Consider the following 18291-nt stretch of genomic DNA (forward strand, 5'->3'; position numbering starts at 1 on the left):
TCATCCAGTGGCTTCAACAAAAACCATATTCCATCTTCTAGGGTGATTCAAAATGTCAAATACAGACAAAACTTTAAGGGGGATGAAAAAAAAGACACTTGTCCAGTATGGAAAAAAAAAAAAAAAAGGAGGCTGACAGCCGCCGTTGGTAATGTTGACTTTGTTTTTCCTCTGGTCCAGATGGTCTGCAAAGACCTAGTGTAGCCAGTGTACCCAGACAAGAGACGGCGGCAAAACAAGTGTCGGTACAGGAGACCTACCAGGAGATCCAAAGATTTTTACCTTTCATTAACCCCCTCGACTTTCTTTTTCTTAAAAACATGGTACTAAATCTTTGCGGTTAAAACCCCAAGGTGACAGCCTTTAATAAAGAAGTCCAGACACTGGAAAACCAAAAAATAAACACAAGTATGGACCAAATCGCATTCTCCTTTGAAAGTTGCTTTTGAAAGCCCAAGGGAGCACCATTTACATCATAGGAAAAGTAGGCAATTAATTTCCCTTTCAGGGGCTTTTAGAATGTCTGCCTGAATTGACCATAAAGAGCAAACTAAAGCCACATCAAGACTTTAATCCCCATCGCCAATTAGTCTACTCAAAGTCCTGTCTGATGGGAACTTCTGTATGGATGAGGTGTAAGAGTTGGAAAAAAAAATGATGCTGGGCAGTCCCAGCATCAATGCCCAGTCCAGTTTAGCTGACACTGGTTTTCTTCTTTCACATCCCAGTTCAAGGAAAGGAAAGCCAAGTTTGGGGACTATGAATCGGAGGGCTTCCCTGATAGCTCAGTGTAAAGAATTCGCCTGCAATGCAGGAGACCCCAGTTTGATTCTTGGGTCAGGAAGATCCACTGGAGAAGGGATAGGCTACCCACACCAGTATTCTCGGGCTTCCCTTGTGGCTCAGCTGGTAAAGAATCTGCCTATAATGCAGGAGACCTGGGTTTCATCCCTGGGTTGGGAAGACCCCCTGGAGAAGGGAAAGGCTACACAATCCAGTATTCTGGCCTGGAGAATTCCATGGACTGCATAGTCCATGGGGTCACAAAGAGTCCCCTTTATGAAGAGTAAAGAGTAAAGAGTACACACATCTCTGTGTGTATCTGTATTGGACTGAAAGAGCATACCTTTATCCTTTTACCTTTTTCTTTTTTATCTTTTCTCTTTATCCTTTTCGCCTTGGGGAGGAGGAGAGCTGAGCAGGAAGGCCCCAGATCGTTCAGTCCAGAAGAGCTGCTTTCATTGCCATTGTTCACGAAGCTGTACCACCATTGATTTTATTTTTTGGAGTAGGCCCAGTGTTTTCCCCTGACGTTAAAGTGTCAAGAGACCAATTTAATGAGTCATGACTAACATATTGGACATGGATAAGATAGGATAGGATAGGATCGGACAGGACAGGATAAAATAGGATAGGATAGGATGGAATGGGATGGGATGAACAGGATGACATGGGATGGGATGGATGGGATGGGATGGGATAGATTGGATGGATGGGATGGGATGGGATGGGATGGGATGGGATAGGATGTTATAGGATAGGATGGGATGGGACAGAAAATGTCAGAACCAATCTCAGGTAACAAGGTTGGGAACTGGTCTGTGAAACTTCTGTTTAAATTTTGTGTGTAGGTATGTATGCACGTACACAAATCCAGTTGTGCTCTATGTCACAACGTAAAGTGCATCTCTCATAATCAAAGTCTATGCATTATTATAATAGAAATGAGACTTCTCTACCTAAACCCTGTGATTGCCAGGTTATCACCTATACATAAAGGACTGCTCTCATGGGCTTAGCGCTTCAGCAAAATGTTTTATTGAGCAGTGTGCAGAGGCAGGGTAAGCCCCTCCTCGCCTCCCAGCTCTGGAAATCTCTGAAACAAGACCTCGCTGGAATACCATGGGGCCAGTGTTACGGGGCTACAGGAACATGAAAGAAGAAAAAGCATGTGGCTTCTTTTCTAGAGGTCTCAGAAATCAGGTGGCCAGGCCTACCCACACCTCACTCACCCCACGTGGGCACACACCCAACACAGAGTCTCGGTCCAGCCTTTGAAGACCACCCATGGACACACCAATGAGCCCTATAGTCTACATTTTCAGTTTCAAAGTTTTAAGAAAACACTTGAGAAAAAATACTTTCCAAGAAATCTGTTTCAAGAGGCTCTAACACAATACTCCCATTTAGGTTTTACCTCAATCTAGATGAAAAGAGGTGGAATAAAAATTTTCCTTTCCATGCAGCAGGTTCCAGCCCTAGGTTTTCCCACCACAAATTGAAAGGATGCCCTGGGCCACCAGCATGACTGCACTCAAGGCCCCCAGATGGCTTCCCTGTGGGTCCTGCACTTGTCAGCTTCCTGGCTGCGCACTGGGACACCTGGAGTCACCGCCTATTTGCACAAAATGAGGACAATGTTGCTTTTTATCCAGCCAATATGCAATATTGCACTGTAGCTTGGGTTTTTTTCCTCCTCAGAATTCTCTTAGAGATCATTGTGAAAGTCAAAATATTTAAACTTCCCTTTTCCTCTTCATGTATAGAGGTATTAAAAAAAAATTAAAAGCCAAGGTTTTACAAGGATTATCTGTCATGCTCAGGAAACATCAAAGTATATTACTATGATTGAACATGTTCATATAAACAGAACTTGAATTTTAAAGTTACATTTGATGAAATTCAGGCTACCCAAGAAAAAAGAGGATTGAAAGAGCTTTTGGTGGAAGAAGAATTTCTATAATCCCATGACAAGCTACACTTAACAATAAATTGAGCTACACTTAACAATAAATTGAGTAATTATTCCTCTTCATATTTCACTTTGCTGGGTCAATATTTAGTGACCAAGGAATAGAATCTAAACCTAAGTTCAAAGTAATTTTCTTTCTTATTGGATGCCTATTACATTTATTCTTAAAGCATTCATCTTGTATGATCTAGCATAAAACATAGTGGAAAGTGTAAAACTATTGAACAAGCTAAAGAAGCTACATGAGCTGTAATGAACATTACTCCAGCTACTAAAAATATGAAGCCACAATGAAAACTATTATGAATGAGCATTGATTGACAAAGTGCATGTTTTGTCCTAAAAGGAGACATTGCCTATGTACAGAATCCATGCCCACGAAAATGGTGTTCATTTGAGGATCTTTCAAATGAACATCTTTTAGAACTAAATACTGATTACAAACTCTCAATGGCCTTGCCTCCATTCTCTAGAAGAAGAGGCAAAGAGATGCTGACCAAGGGTAGATATTCATTCTGCCCCTCTTTCATGTAGAATAAGAAAACTTTCAAATTGTGGTGTTGGAGAAGACTCTTGAGAGTACCTTGGACAGCCGAACAAACCAGTCAATCCTAAAGGAAATCACCCCTGAATATTCACTGGAAGGACTGATGATGAAGCTGAAACTCCAATACTTTGACAACCTGATGTGAAAAGCAGACTCATTGGAAAAGACTTTGATGCTGGGAAAGATTGAAGGCACAAGGAGGAGGTGACAGAGGATGAGATGGTTGGATGGCATCACTGACTCAATGGACATGAGTTTGAGCAAACTCAGGGATATAGTGAAGGACGGGGAAGCCTGGTGTGCTTCAGTCCATGGGGGCACAAAGAGTTGGACATGACTTAGCTACGAACAACAACAAGAAAGCTTTGCCTTCAAGTCTCGTGTCCTGAGCACGTGTCCCACATCCATGTATTAGGAACCCTGAGAATAGGACAGCATGGGCCGGGCTCTCTCTCACACCACAAGAAGCACTCCACTTAGGAGCTGGGAAGCAGACTGCACAGTCCAAGCTTCTCATGCCTGATGCTGCTTCTGATGACCACACTGCATGGCACTACCAGAAATTTCCTTTCTAAACAAAGAGTTTTTCATGATCAGTTGTGATGATTAGTCGCAAGTGTCAACATGGCAAGGCTACAATACCCAGTTACTCAAACACTAATCAAGGTGAAAGTATTTTGTAGATGTGATTAACATTTGTAGTCAATTCACTTTGAAGAAAGGAGATTATCCTTGATGATGTGATTGGTGGCTCGATGATAAAGAATCTACCTGCCAAGCAGGTGACTCAGAAGACACAGGTTCAGTTCTTGGGCTGGGAAGATTCCCTGCAGGAGGAAATGGCAACCCACTCCAGTATTCTTGCCTGGAGAATTCCATGGACAGAGGAGCCTGGTGGGCTACAGTCCACGGGGTTGCAAAGAGTTGGGCACAAGTGAATGACTAGGCACAATCACTGAAGGCTTTAAGTGCAAAACTGAGGTTTCTTGGTGGAAGAAATTTCATCTGTAGATTGAAACATTAGTTCCTGCCTGGGAAATTCCAGACAGTTCTTCTTAATGCCTGCCCTAGTGACGTCAGAAGTGCCAGATCGCCATCACTGGTTCTGTTTGTCTGCTGAATCCTGACTGATACAGCAGTCAGTTGCTCTGGGATGGCATTGATCTAAGTTCATAGGGACATAAAGGGCCCCATTACACCCTAACTTTTAGTCAGTTGACAAATCCCAAGACATTGATTTTGTAACCATTAGAGCACAGAGTAGCAGACCTTTAAAATGATTTTCTACTATGTCCTTAAATGTCGTGTAGATGGGAGTTATTAAGAATATACTCTATTTTATACAATTCCAACTTCTATCAAGCTGAAAAGATGCTTGAAATTGATGCTTATGGAGTTCCCTGATGGTCCAGCAGTTAGAACTCTGCGCTTCCACGGCAGGGAGCATTGGTTCGATCCCTGGTCGGGGAACTAAGATTTCACATGGCACACGGCATGGCCCAATAATAATAATAAAATAAAAAACACATGCACACAAAGAGAAATTGAGGTTTGTGTTAGCTGGCTTTCCATCGTTAAATGGTTACAGCCTTTCAAATCAGAAAGGAACACATATGGAATATGGTTTCTGAAACTACCAAAACCGAAGCCATCTAAAATAAGTATGACTTGATGAATGTTCAGATGAAGCTGAAATTGTCACCCATTTCCTAAGTGACAGCTGTTCTGATAATTTCACTTTACCTGCTTTATTTCAGTCATATCCTGCAGAGTTGTTTTCTTTTTTTTTTTTCCTATCTTTAATCCACATCTAAAAATTTTATTCTAAATTTTTCATGCAAGCTATCACTGATGAGTTTAACAGTCCTTTCTCTACCACAGAAGACTACAAATTTTCTTTCTGTTGCATTCCTCTTCTGCCAAAATAGACCCCTATGGCTGGGTGGTTTTATTTTGCTCCATCATAAAAGAGTTTAATATACGCTTGTCAAAAAAAGGGACAGCGGTGACAGTTAAAAGTGGCACCAATTAATGTATTTATAGAACCCCATACGCAAACAGACAACAGATTAGGAAAGAATATTTATACATGAGAAGCACACCATGCCTCCACAGTAATCAAATTCTCAGAAGGCCTGCGCCCCCTACAGACTATTAGTAAAATAAAATCCCAGAGATAGAGCATGAAATGGGTTGCTTTCCCTGCCACATGACTTCCCCTGGGCCACAACCATAACCAGGGAGATGGTGGCACAGGGGTTGGATGATCGAAAAGTGAGTTGGTAACATCCTCTCAGTTACCCATCTCCCAGAGGACTAGGGGTCTGAGTCGGTGATTGAGACAGTCAAGCCTGCAAATTGGTTCATCTGCACCATTTTTCTAGGTTCCACATATACACATTAATATAAGGAGATCAGTCCTAAGTGTTCATTGGAAGGACTGATGTTGAAGCTGAAACCCCAATACTTTGGCCACCTGATGCGAAGAGCTGACTCATTTGAAAAGACCCTGATGCTGGGAAAGATTGAAGGCAGGAGGAGAAGGGGATGACAGAGGATGAGATGGTTGGATGGCATCACCGACTCAATGGACATGAGTTTGGGTAGACTCCAGGAGTTAGTGGTGGACAGGTAGGTCTGGTGTGCTGCAGTCCATGGGATCGCAAAGAGGCGGACACAACTGAGCAACTGAACTGAACTGAACTGATATATTTGTTTTTCTCTTTCTGACTTACTTCACTCTGAATGACAGACTCTAGCTTCATTCACATGACTTCAAATGATCCAATTTCGTTCATTTTTATGGCTGAGTAATATTTGCAAGGCAAGATTAGAGATGCGGACGTGGAGAATGGACATGTAGGCAAGGTGGGCAGGGGAGGGGAGGGCGGGACGGACTCGGAGATTGGAACTGACACATATACACTGCCATAGTAAGATAGAGTCAAATAGAAAGCCAGTGGAAAGCTGCTGTATAGCACAGGGGGCTCAGATCAGTGCTGGGGGGCAACCTAGAGGGGAGGGATGGGGACGGAAGTTGGGAGGGAAGGTTGACGGAGGGGATGTATGTATACTACATATGGCTGGTTCACGTTGTTGTACAGCAGAAACTAACACAACATTGTGATGCAATTATACTCCAATGGGAAAAGAGGAAAAAGGACAATCAAGGCTCCTGGTCCCTCTGGTTATTGTAGCAGTAGAAGGATCCCTTGCCAGTGCCCACTGTCAGACACGTGATTGGCCTCTTTCTCTCTGTCATAGCCTATCTCTCCCACACCTAACTCTGCTCATAAGGGAGAATCTGCTATCTGTCACTCACCAGGGTCAGCATGTTCCCCTGCGTTCTCAGAGTTTGGAAAAGTTTAAACTTCCTCTACCTACAGAATCTGTTCTTTATTGAAGGGATTTCTGGCATCCATAGCAGGCTGGGGTAGAGAAGGCAACAGAGCTTGAAGCAATTGTTCAGAGCCAGGAAGAGTGAATGGGCTCTGAGGCTACACAAGTGGCCTTGAGAACCCAAAGTAGCAAAGAGAAAGGAATGAATCCAACATTCAGCAATGGTTTTCCCCAGTATATCAAGCAGCGTATCCCCAGTATATCAAGCAGCATATCCCCAGTATATCAAGCAGAAGACCAGGACACAACAATGCATGCATGCTAAGTTGTTTCGGTAGTGTCTGACTCTTTGCAACAGTAGCCCACCAGGCTTCTCTGTCCATGGGACTCTCCAGGCAAGAATACTGGAGTGGGTTGCCATGTCCTCCTCTAGGGAATTGTTCTGACCCAGGGATCAAAGCAGCATCTTTTATGTCTCTGCATTGTCAGGTGGGTTCTTTGCCACTAGTGCCACCTGGAACATGTAGGGATAATAAGAAATGTATATTCAATTCAGTTCAGTTCAGTTACTCAGTTGTGTCCAACTGTCTGTGGCCCCATGGACTGCAGCATGCCAGACTTCCCTGTCCATCACCAACTCCTGGAGCTTGCTCAGACTCAAGTCCATCCAGCTGGTGATCCCATCCAAACACCTCATCCTCTGTCATCCCATTTTCCTCCCGCCTTCAATCTTTCCCAGCATCAGGGTCTTTTCAAATGAGTCAGCTCTTCACATCATGGGGCCAAAGTATTGGAGCTTCAGCTTCAGCATCAGTCCTTCCAGTGAATCTTCAGGACTTATTTCCTTCAGGATTGACTGGTTTGAGCTCCTTGCAGCCCAAGGGACTCTCAAGAGTCTTCTCCAACACCACAATTCAAAAGCATCAATTTTTTGGTGTTTAGCTTTCTTAATGGTCCAACTCTCACATCCATACTTGACTATTGGAAAAACCATAGCTTTGACTATACAGATCTTTGTTGGCCCAGTAATGTCTCTGCTTTTCTATATGCTGTCTAGGTTGGTCATAGCTTTTCTTCCAAGGAGCAAGTGTCTTTTAATTTCATGGCTTCAGACACCATCTGCAGTGATTTTGGAGCCCAAGCAAATAAAGTCTGTCACTGTTTCCACTGTTTCTCCATCTATTTGCCATGAAGTGATGGGACCGGATGCCATGATTTTTGCTCTCTGAATGTTGAGCATTAAGCCATCTTTTAGTAATGTCTTGTGGAAATTTAAACATGATACTATCAGCAAAATCAAATGTCTAACAAGACTGATTAAAAAAAAAAGAAATGCTACAAAATATAAAGATAAAACAGGAAAAGGGATATGATTGTCAGTCTTATAGGTATGTAAAGATCTTAAAGCGATCTTACAAAATTTATTCCAAAACTATACTTTGAAAATGCAGATGAAAGGACAGATTCCTTTTTAAAAAAAACCCTGAATGTGACACTAAAATAAATAGAAAATCTGAATAATGATATATCTAATAAAGAAACTAAAGTGTACAAATGAGTGGGCAAACCACCTAAACTGCTCCTCCCACCTGATCCCTGGACACACTCTACCTCACCCCATTTAAGGAACCAGCTTGCCCCCACTCCGAGTGAGCAAAAGGATCTGTTACTTGTTTTCGCTCCCTCCTACAGCCGGTGCAGAAGCCCAATAAAGACTTGCCTGAAAAAAAAAGAGATTAAAAGTTTAATCATAATAGTAACTCCATGAAGATATCTCCAGGCTGTGAGAGAAAATTAGAGTCACACAGTAGTAAAAGCAGTAAAAACAGATTTTATTCAAAAATGATTGCAATCAGGGAAAAGGCAGCTCAGTTTAGAATTGGGCTCAATTCTTCATACAGAAAAGATAGCTGGGGGTTTTAGCTAACAAGCAGAATGAGTGGATGGAAAGTGGACCTTTCAGTAGATGGAAAGTTCGGGGTGGGGAGGGGGAGATACCTGCCAAACCAACTTAACAGGATTCTCGCTGACATCATGCAAGAATGAGCAGATATTAAGGATAGGGAGTCTTTCTAACTTAACATAGCCAGATTTGTGGTATAACTGGGCTATGCAGGCCAAGCCACGCTGGCCCCCAAGGTGAAGGCCTGGGTGAGAAAGGACTCAGAGGAGCCTGACTAAACTTCGGTCAAGGAGAGAGTGTTTGTCAAGGCTCAGACAACTTCGCCATTGGGTGTTCTCCAGATGTTCAGAGTATAATTAATGCCAATAATGAACAGACTTTTCTGCAGAATAGAAAGAGAAACCACACCTCCTGATTCACATTAGGATACACCTGATACCAACATCCAAAGAGAACATGACAAAATCTGAAAGTGTTAATCGCTCAGCAGTGTCCAACTCTTTGCAACACCATGGGCTGTAGCCCATCAGGCTTCTCTGTCCATGGGATTCTCCAGGCAAGAATACTGGAGTGGGTTGCCATTTCCTTCCCCAGGGGATCTTCCCGACCCAGAGATTGAAACTGCATTGGCAGGTTGAGTCTTTACTATCTGAGCCACCAGGGAAGCCCAAAATCTGAGAAGAACTTCCAAAAAAAAAGGAAAAAGAACATTACTGCACGCCAGTTTCCCTTACAAGCACAGATGTGAGAAAGAGAAAAGCAGGCTCTGACACTAGCTGGGAGCTGGCTGCTCCTACCAGCCAGGCCTTGGTTTTATCCTGTTGAACAGAAACCATTCCAAGAACACCAAGGTCAGGTACACTTGCTCTGTAACTACAGGTAGATCAAGACAGACTGAGATGATCTTGCCTGAACACAGACTGAACCAAATCCATTGTTCAAACCATAAAAATAACTAAATACGAACCCACCTCAGAGTCGGGCAAGACTGAGTGACTAACACTAACTCACTCACTGTCTTAACAGCCTCCTGGCATTCCTCCTGCACTATAGATAAGATTTATTAAGACCCCCAATTATAGAATTGCCCCACTGCTTCTTTTTTTTTAACATAATTTTATTTACTCATGTAATTTTGGCTGTGCTGGGTGCCTGTCTCTGCATGGGCTTTTCTCTAGGGGCAGCGACCAGGCAGTTCTCTGGAGTTGCGGCGCCTGGGTTGATCACTGTGCTGGCTTCTTTTGCTGCTGAGCGCAGGCCCTCAGATGCGCGAGCCTCACGAGTTGCAGCCTGTGCTCTCAAGCTGCAGCTGGCAGGTTCTAGAGAACAGGCTCAAGAGTTGTGGTGCATGGGTTTAGTTGCTCCTTGGCTTGCAGGATCTTCCCAAACCAGGAATTGAACCTGGGTCCTCAGTGGCAAGTAGATTCTTTACCGCTGAGCCACCAGGGAATCCCTGCCTCTCGCTTCTTGACAGCATGCTTAGAGGAAAGTTCTACTTCCTTAAACCCTCCCTGAAAACACTGAATCTAATAATAAATTATTCAGTTCAGTTCAGTTGAGTTCAGTTCAGTCACTCAGTCATGTCCAACTCCCTGCGACCCCATGAATCGCAGCACACCAGGCCTCCCTGTCCATCATCAACTCCCAGAGTTCACCCAGACTCGCGTCCATCGAGTCAGTGATGCCATCCAGCCATCTCATCCTCTCTCGTCCCCTTCTCCTCCTGCCCCCAATCCCTCCCAGCATCAGAGTCTTTTCCAATGAGTCAACTCTATGCATGAGGCGGCCAAATTACTGGAGTTTCAGCTTCAGCATCATTCCCTCCAAAGAAATAAATGCTTAACTCCCTCTTATTGAGATAAAATTATTTCCATTGTGTTCAGTTTCCCTCATTCCAACGAGCCCTAAACCTATATCGTTCAGCTTTAAGTGTGTTCCTGGTGGTCTTTGGCTGAAAGATGTTGACTATGGAAAGTACTCATCAAATATTCACATATCAAATCCAACACTATATTAAAAATAACAATGGACACAACCAATTGGCTTGATTCCAGGAATGGACTTCAATATTAGCTTAACATTTTAAAAAATCAATTGATTTAATTCACCCCATAATAGGAAAACAGAAATATCATATGATCACATCAATAAATGCACAAATGCATTTGGTAGAATTCAACACTTATATTAACAAAAAATCTTTTAGGAAACATAGAAAAGAATTTCTTTATCCTGATATAGAGTACCCAATAAACTTTACAATAAACAATATATTTAATGGTGAATATGAAAAAATCTTCCTCTGAGATAGATAATAAAATAGCTATGCCACTATGATCACTTCTATTCAAACAATTGGAGTTTTCAGCTAGTATAATAAAGAAAAAAAAAAGAAATAAATCTGAAAAAGATTTATAAGACTTCTACACTGAAAATTACAAATATTGAGAGAAATCTATTAAAATCTAATTTAGAGGACAACCATGCCATGCCCATGAATCGAAAAACTCAACTCAGCCTTATAAAGATGTCAGTGATTCCCAAATGAATCTATATCACAAAATTTTTATGAAAATCACAATCTGACTTAAAATTTATGTGGAAATGCAAAGATCCAGGAACAATCCAGAAAAAGATTCAGCGATAAATCAATAGACCTGTGTCACAGAATAGAGAGTGAAAATACTGCCACTTGATTTTTTTTCAAATTTTTTATTTTTTTAAATTATGAAAATATGATGACACATTTATAGGAGAGTTGGAAAATGCAGGACAAGGTTACATATAGTTCCACTAGATAATATAATTATTTTTTAAGTAGATAAATTAAGATTTTTAGTCAGCGTTTCAATGCCAAACTCTCAAAAATTAATAGAATGAATGTATAGAGAAGTAGGATATAGTAGACCTGAAAAGCACTGTGAACCAATTGAACATAATTAAGATTTATACAATTTGCACAATAGCATACAAATTATATTCCAATTCCCATAGACTATAAACTAGGAGCCACTGGAACATATCCAGGGACATAAAACAAAGTGCAAAAATTTCATGGTCTAAAGGTATTGAAATCATACAGTCTGTTCTCTTAACACTGTGGAATTATGTTAGAAGTCAGTGTCAAAAGATATTTGAAAATAACCCATGTATTTACCAGTGCAATACATCACTTGATTTTTTAAAAAACAGTTTTATTTATTCATTTATTTTTGAGCTTCCCTGGTGGCTTCGACGATAAAGAATCTGCCTTTGAGGGCTTCCCTGGTGGCTCATATGGTAAAGAATCTGCCTGCAATGTGAGAGAGCTGAGTTCACTCCCTGGGTGGGGAAGATCCCCTGGAGAAGGAAATGGCACCCCACTCCAGTACTCTTGCCTGGGAAATCCCATGGACAGAGGAGCCTGGCGGGGTACAGTCCATGGGGTCCCAGAGAGTTGGACACGGCGGAGCGACTAGTTTATTTTTGGCTGTGCCGGCTCTTGGCTGCTGCACAGGCTTTTCCCTAGCTGCGGCAAGCAGGGTCTACCCTTCCTTACGGTGTGCGGGCTTCTCACCGCCGTGCTTCTCTTGTTGTGGACACAGGCTCTCGGGCGCACAGGCTTCATTAGCGGTGCGGCATGGACTTAGCTGCTCTGTGGCATGTAGGATCTTCCCAGATTGGGGACTGAACCCATGTCTCCTTCAGGCGAGGATATTAAGCAAATGGATTCACCATAGACGGCTGTGATCATGTAAATTAGTACAATCAATTGAAAACAGTTTAGCCATATCCCCTGAAGCTGAACACAGGTTCATATGATGAGATATTCCACTCCTAAGTGTATCCCCAGAAGAAACTGAGCACATATGTGTATCAAAAGATGCTCGCATGCTCACAGAAGTGCTCTGCTTAGTCAACAGAAGCTGGAAACAACTCTAAAGTCCGCCAACAGTAAACGGACGATGGTGTTTTCAAATAATGGCATGCTTTTGGCAATGAGAGTGAACAACCTGGCTATAGGTAACAAAAAATGACTCCCATAGGACAGACAATTGTTGGATCAAAGATACTAGACACTAGAGGTATATCATACCTACCGTACAAGTTCATTTACAGAAAGTTCAAAAATTTACAAAGCTAGCAACCAGTGATTGAAGTAAGGATACTTACTTCAAAAGGACAGTTTTGGGGGGAAAGTGTCTTGAGGAGGGCTTCTGGGTTGCCAATAATGTTCTCAATCTTGGCCTAGATGGCATTTGTAATTTCTGTTCACCTTATGACAATTAATATGTATCTTTTTCTATTTTTGTAACACCATTTAAAAGTTCATTTTTGGGGAGGAGGGGGGAATATATCAGGAAGTTGGGATTAACAGATACACACTCCTATATGCAAAGCAGATAAACAATTAGGATCTACTGTATAGTACACAGAGCTGTATTCAATATCTTATAATAACCTATAATGGAAAAGAATCTGAAGAATATATACATATATATATAACTGAGTCAGTTCACTGTACAACTAAAACATTGTAAATCAACTATACTTCAACTGTAAAAAGAAAATAGTTTATTTTTTAATGTACAAAAAATGTGCATTTACTATTACATAAAAATAACTGGAAATGTGGAGGGGGTTAGCTATTTCTACAATAATATATAGGTGTAGGAATATGTGAGGGATTGATTTTGCCTGGAGTTTGAACTGGGAATTTTCAAGGCTAGAGGACTATACAAAAGCTCAAAAAATTGCTTCCAGAAACAGTATACAATTTCTCTGCACATTGATACAGACCTTTTGTTGCTTTATGTCTGATTCCAGTTTTTCCAATCCATTTTCCGAATGCCCTAAAGAAATCTTCATAGTACAGTCAACAAATTGTGCTGTTTGTTCCTGGCGCATTGACACCACGTCAAGGCTTGAGCAAAAAAGAATTGAACTCTTCAACCCAAATCTCCTCTTCATTCTGTCAGGGGCACCCAAAGCACCACAGTAGCCCAGAAATGGAAATGAGCATCTTGATCATTTCCCCAAGGAATGCCACAAAGGCTCATTGTGGCATTTGTAAAGGGCAAGGCTTCCGGGGCAAAATCCCTCAGCAGGAAGAATTTGGCCTCACCCTGGTTTTTCCAACATAGCTTCTGTAGATTGCACTGCAGAAATAAGTCTTTCCTCTTAGAGCCTGGATCAATGACGTTCATAGAGGAGACTTTACAGAAAGAAATAGGTAATAGTAAAGTGGGGAAACGCTGCTGAATTTAAACTCTGGCTCTGTTTCTAATGAGCTATTCAGTGCTAGCAGCTCATGGAATTTACCAGCACTGAATGTCTTCACAAAATGAATATCAGTGGATGTGTACTAAGCCCCTTCACAGGGTGAATACTCTTCGATACGATAGTAAATCTTTTAAAAGCGATTAAAAATACAAACAAGACACAAGGCCTATCTTCAGTTCAGTTCAGTCACTCAGTTGTGTCCAACTCTGCGACCCCATGGACTACAGCATGCCAGGCTTCCCTGTCCATCACCAGTTCCCGGAGCTTGCTCAAGCTCATGTCCATTGAGTCAGTGATGCCATCCAACCATCTCATCCTCTGTCATCCCCTTCTCCTCCTGCCTTCAATCTTTCCCATCATCAGGATCTTTTCTAATGAATCAGTTCTTCACATCAAGTGGCCAAAGTAGTGGAGCTTCAGCTTCAGGCAAAGTGATTAAAGTAATTAAAAATACAAAACAAGACACAAGCCCTATCTTGGTACCATGGTTTTATGATCCTGGTACCCTCCCCTGGCCGGCATATGCCAATGCTTTATTACACATACTGGAATAGTCATCAGGCATATTGGAAAGCAGCTGTTCTTCATTAATTTCCAGCCAGGAACTGAGGTTACATCCCCTCTGCTCGAGCCTCATCCAGACCATTGTGCTGTTTAAGCTCATGACTTCTGGTCCCTCGACTTTCACCTGTCAGAAAATATATAGTGCACAGTAACAAATATAATTCTTAAAATGGAGCCGAAAAACAGCATCATTCTTCTCATCTAACTGGTTATATGGTCATAAACAGGAAGAAAACTTTTTCTTCTATTTTCCCAAATATTTGGCCAGGATGTGATATCCAAAGGCATTTAATGTTGTTCTGGGCCAAATTTTAAACCTGCATCCTGTTAACATGTCCTAGAAACCAAAGCCTCCCAATTTACCTCTCATTGTGCAAATGCATTAGACAGATTTTGACCTGACTTGTTCGGGGCGTGGTGCGGCCAATGTGATTTTAGGATCCCATTTACTCAGTTACTGGGGCAGAATGCCTACTCTCCCATGCTTGGATTCATAAACCAGCACCATCAACAATATCTTCAAGCTTCTCAGAGTAACTAAAGAGCAGACTGCATAGTCAGTGAGAACTTACTGTGTACCTATAACTGTTCTAAGCACGGGAAATACAATGGTGTATAAAAGCAGACACAACTATCAGCCTCACGGAAATAACATCTTGGGACAACCTTTAAATGCGTAAGACAAGTAGACGTTCCCCATGAAGCTTAACTATATGAAAGCCCTTCAAACACTTTTACCTTTAAAAAATCTCATTAATTCTGTATATAAGGGACATGGGATGGGGAAAAATGGTTCCAAGAATCGCAATTATTATTGCTAATTAACATTATTATACATTGATGGTAACTACTATATAATATTTAGGGATGTCAATGAGAAAGTTCAGGACACAGCAGAAGAGCAAGCCTGTATAAAGTGTAAGTACTCAGTGTGGTGTTAATCAAGTAATGATAGAGACTGAGAAACCCTACCACTTTTCTGAAGAAGACAGGAAGAAGTGTAAATAGAGGCATAAATCTGTATCACCTCTCTGGGTGGGTGAACCATGGGAGATGAAGCTGCTGGAAAGAAATTTTGGTATTTAGGAAATCAAGGATGTGTAGACAAACTGAGTTCAGAAAATAATTTGATTGATGGAGAAGAATCATTCTGTTGGATCTTTGATTTGAGGGGAATTTTAGGGAAAGATTGCTCTAGTTCCCAGGCAGTTTTTGTTTGTAGATGCTTACGGGGTCCAGAGGGAGAAGGCAATGGCAACCCACTCCAGTACTCTTGCCTGGAAAATCCCATGGATGGAGGAGCCTGGGGGCCTGCAGTCCATGGGGTTGCAAAGAGTCGAACACAACTGAGCAACTTCACTTTCACTTTTCACTTTCATGCATTGGAGAAGGAAATGGCAACCCACTCCAGTATTCTTGCCTGGAGAATCCCAAGGATGGTGGAGCCTGGTGGGCTTCCATCTATGGGGTTGTACAGAGTTGGACACAACTGAAGCAACTTAGCAGCTAGCAGCAAGGGGTCCAAAGAGAGAGCCCACTTACTCTCAGACTCATGAACAGTCAACTAAAGTGGCTGAAAAAGCAGGATAAGGCTGGGTGAAGGTCAGGTGAATGACACGGGAAAGCGGGTGGGACAACCAGAGACCGAACCTTTGAAGTGAAGCAATGACTCATTCTCTCGTGTTAGCAATAAACCTTCTCAAGGGAATTCCAAAAATAGTCTATTCTTTGAGCAAATACAATGCGCACTTTGAGGATAGATGCATTTATCGTTAATGATTATTTAAAACCAATCCAACGACTTAAGTCATATATTTCTCTAATCATAAATGACAACAGAATCAAAACAACAAGAAAAACAACTCTAATGACAACTGTGCTTTTACAAAGGTACAATACTGGCCTTTGAGTTGGACAGAAAGCCTTGCTTTAGAGACATTCAGGGCTCATGTTCAAGGCTGTGTACCTTAAAGTCAGTCAGCATTTAAGTAGAAGGGAAATTTTGACTTCTGGAAGAAACAACTACCTAAGGAGACACCAAAAGTTAAACAACTCTGTGCAGATAACAGATAAGCTTTGTATGACATCAGGTGAAAGCTAAAAGTAGTGGCAACGTCAATAAAACGAAGACACCTGAGAAATTATCCTAAGGCGTCCATTCCTGGCTCCATGATCCTGATATATCTTTTAATTCATGATGTATGCTAGAGTAAAATAAGGCAGGACTGGTGGAAACAAGAGTTATGAACAAATGCATTCTACTACATCACTGTAGAGTCGAATGCATGTGTTGTAAAGCTATAATGTTTCTCTTCGAGTGTATCATTTATAGTTGATTAAACAGGATATCTTGTCTCTACAAAAAGTTGAACCTCTACACAAATCTCTCTCATACCAATATTTCAAAGTAACAGATCACTTCAGATAATTAGCCCCTTTCCTGAAATGTAAGCCCCACCCAAGTGGTATATATTGCATGTTGACCAACGTCCATCTGAACCCTAAACAAAACAAAAAAAAGAATAATATCAAAAGTGAAGCTTCGTTATTTTTAGTTGACTTTATGAGTCTATTAAATAATATGATCTTGTCATTCTGCACCACCCACACCTGTGTGTGAGGACTTGATAAGTGTGACAGCATTGAGTAAGGTGAAGATGCTGAACTGTATTTAACACGACAGATGCAAGCAGCTGTCAGGTTTGGGATTTGAAGTCAGATGATCCTTTAGCTCCTGTCTCTCTGAATATCTGAAGATCATGCAATTCTCCTGAGACCATCAAATTGGGAGGGAGGTGTTCTATGAATTCAAGGATTGATGTGTACTGTCAAATAGACTTAAAGATTTTTTGTCTTCACTACTATTTATTTTTGTTGCTTATTAGAATTAAAAGATAGAATAAAAATATATCAAATGACTTTTTTTCTTAAATCCTGCCTGTGAAATAAGAGCAGGATAATGAATTCAGAAGGTTATTTTTGAACCGAGGTAATGTCATAGTTTCAAACATGCTGAGCCATTCTATATACTGAGAAATGAAATGATAACCCAGAAATAATGTCTAAGATAAAAAGTACATTGGATTTGATTTGGTTTGATAGCTTAGTTATCCACAGAAAATGAAGGAAATGCACTCTGTGCCTCTAGGCCCTCCAGGTCTGTAAGCATGGGAGGTAAGATTTTCAGCGAGACAAAGTCCTTTCACCCATCCATGGGGTGATGGGAAAAGCCAAGCATTTTGGTCCCTGTGTGAGCTTATTACACTTAGGTACTTCACTTCATTGAACCTTCAAGTCAGAATGAGATTGAGGAATTCATCTTCCCCTAACACCAAATATTAAGCTCAAGAGATGACTGCATCAGTGAAAGAAATATCTACCATTTTTATCTTTTTTCATTCTGAAGTATAATGAAAGGACAGCCTCTATCAGAGATCTCTGTCTTCTCTAACTATATTAAAAACTAAAATCAAAGACAAGAAACATGTCCTGAGGTTGAACATTTGGAAAGTATTTTCACAAAAGCCTATAATCCAGGTGCCGTTGGCAACAGAGTGGGAAAGAGTTCTTGACATCACTACATTACAGACTAGAGTTATGAATTTAAAAATTATCTCTTTTGAGGAATTTGGTCAACTTCAAGCTTATTCTTGTCACTTCTCCGTAATATACTTCTGAGGATGGTATTGTTAAGACTTGTCAAAAAGAATTATTCCAACTAAATATAAAATAGATAAGCAACAAGGGAAATTAGTATTGTGTTAGTACAGGGGACTACAATTAATACCTTGCAATAATCTATAAGGGGAAAGAATATGAAAAATAATATAAATATATATACATATATGTATACATATAAGTATATATATAACTGAATCACTCTGCTGTATACTTGAAAATAACACATTGTAAATCAACTATACT

Source organism: Capra hircus, chromosome 20 (genome assembly GCF_001704415.2).
Source record: "Capra hircus breed San Clemente chromosome 20, ASM170441v1, whole genome shotgun sequence".
NCBI lineage: Eukaryota > Metazoa > Chordata > Mammalia > Artiodactyla > Bovidae > Capra > Capra hircus.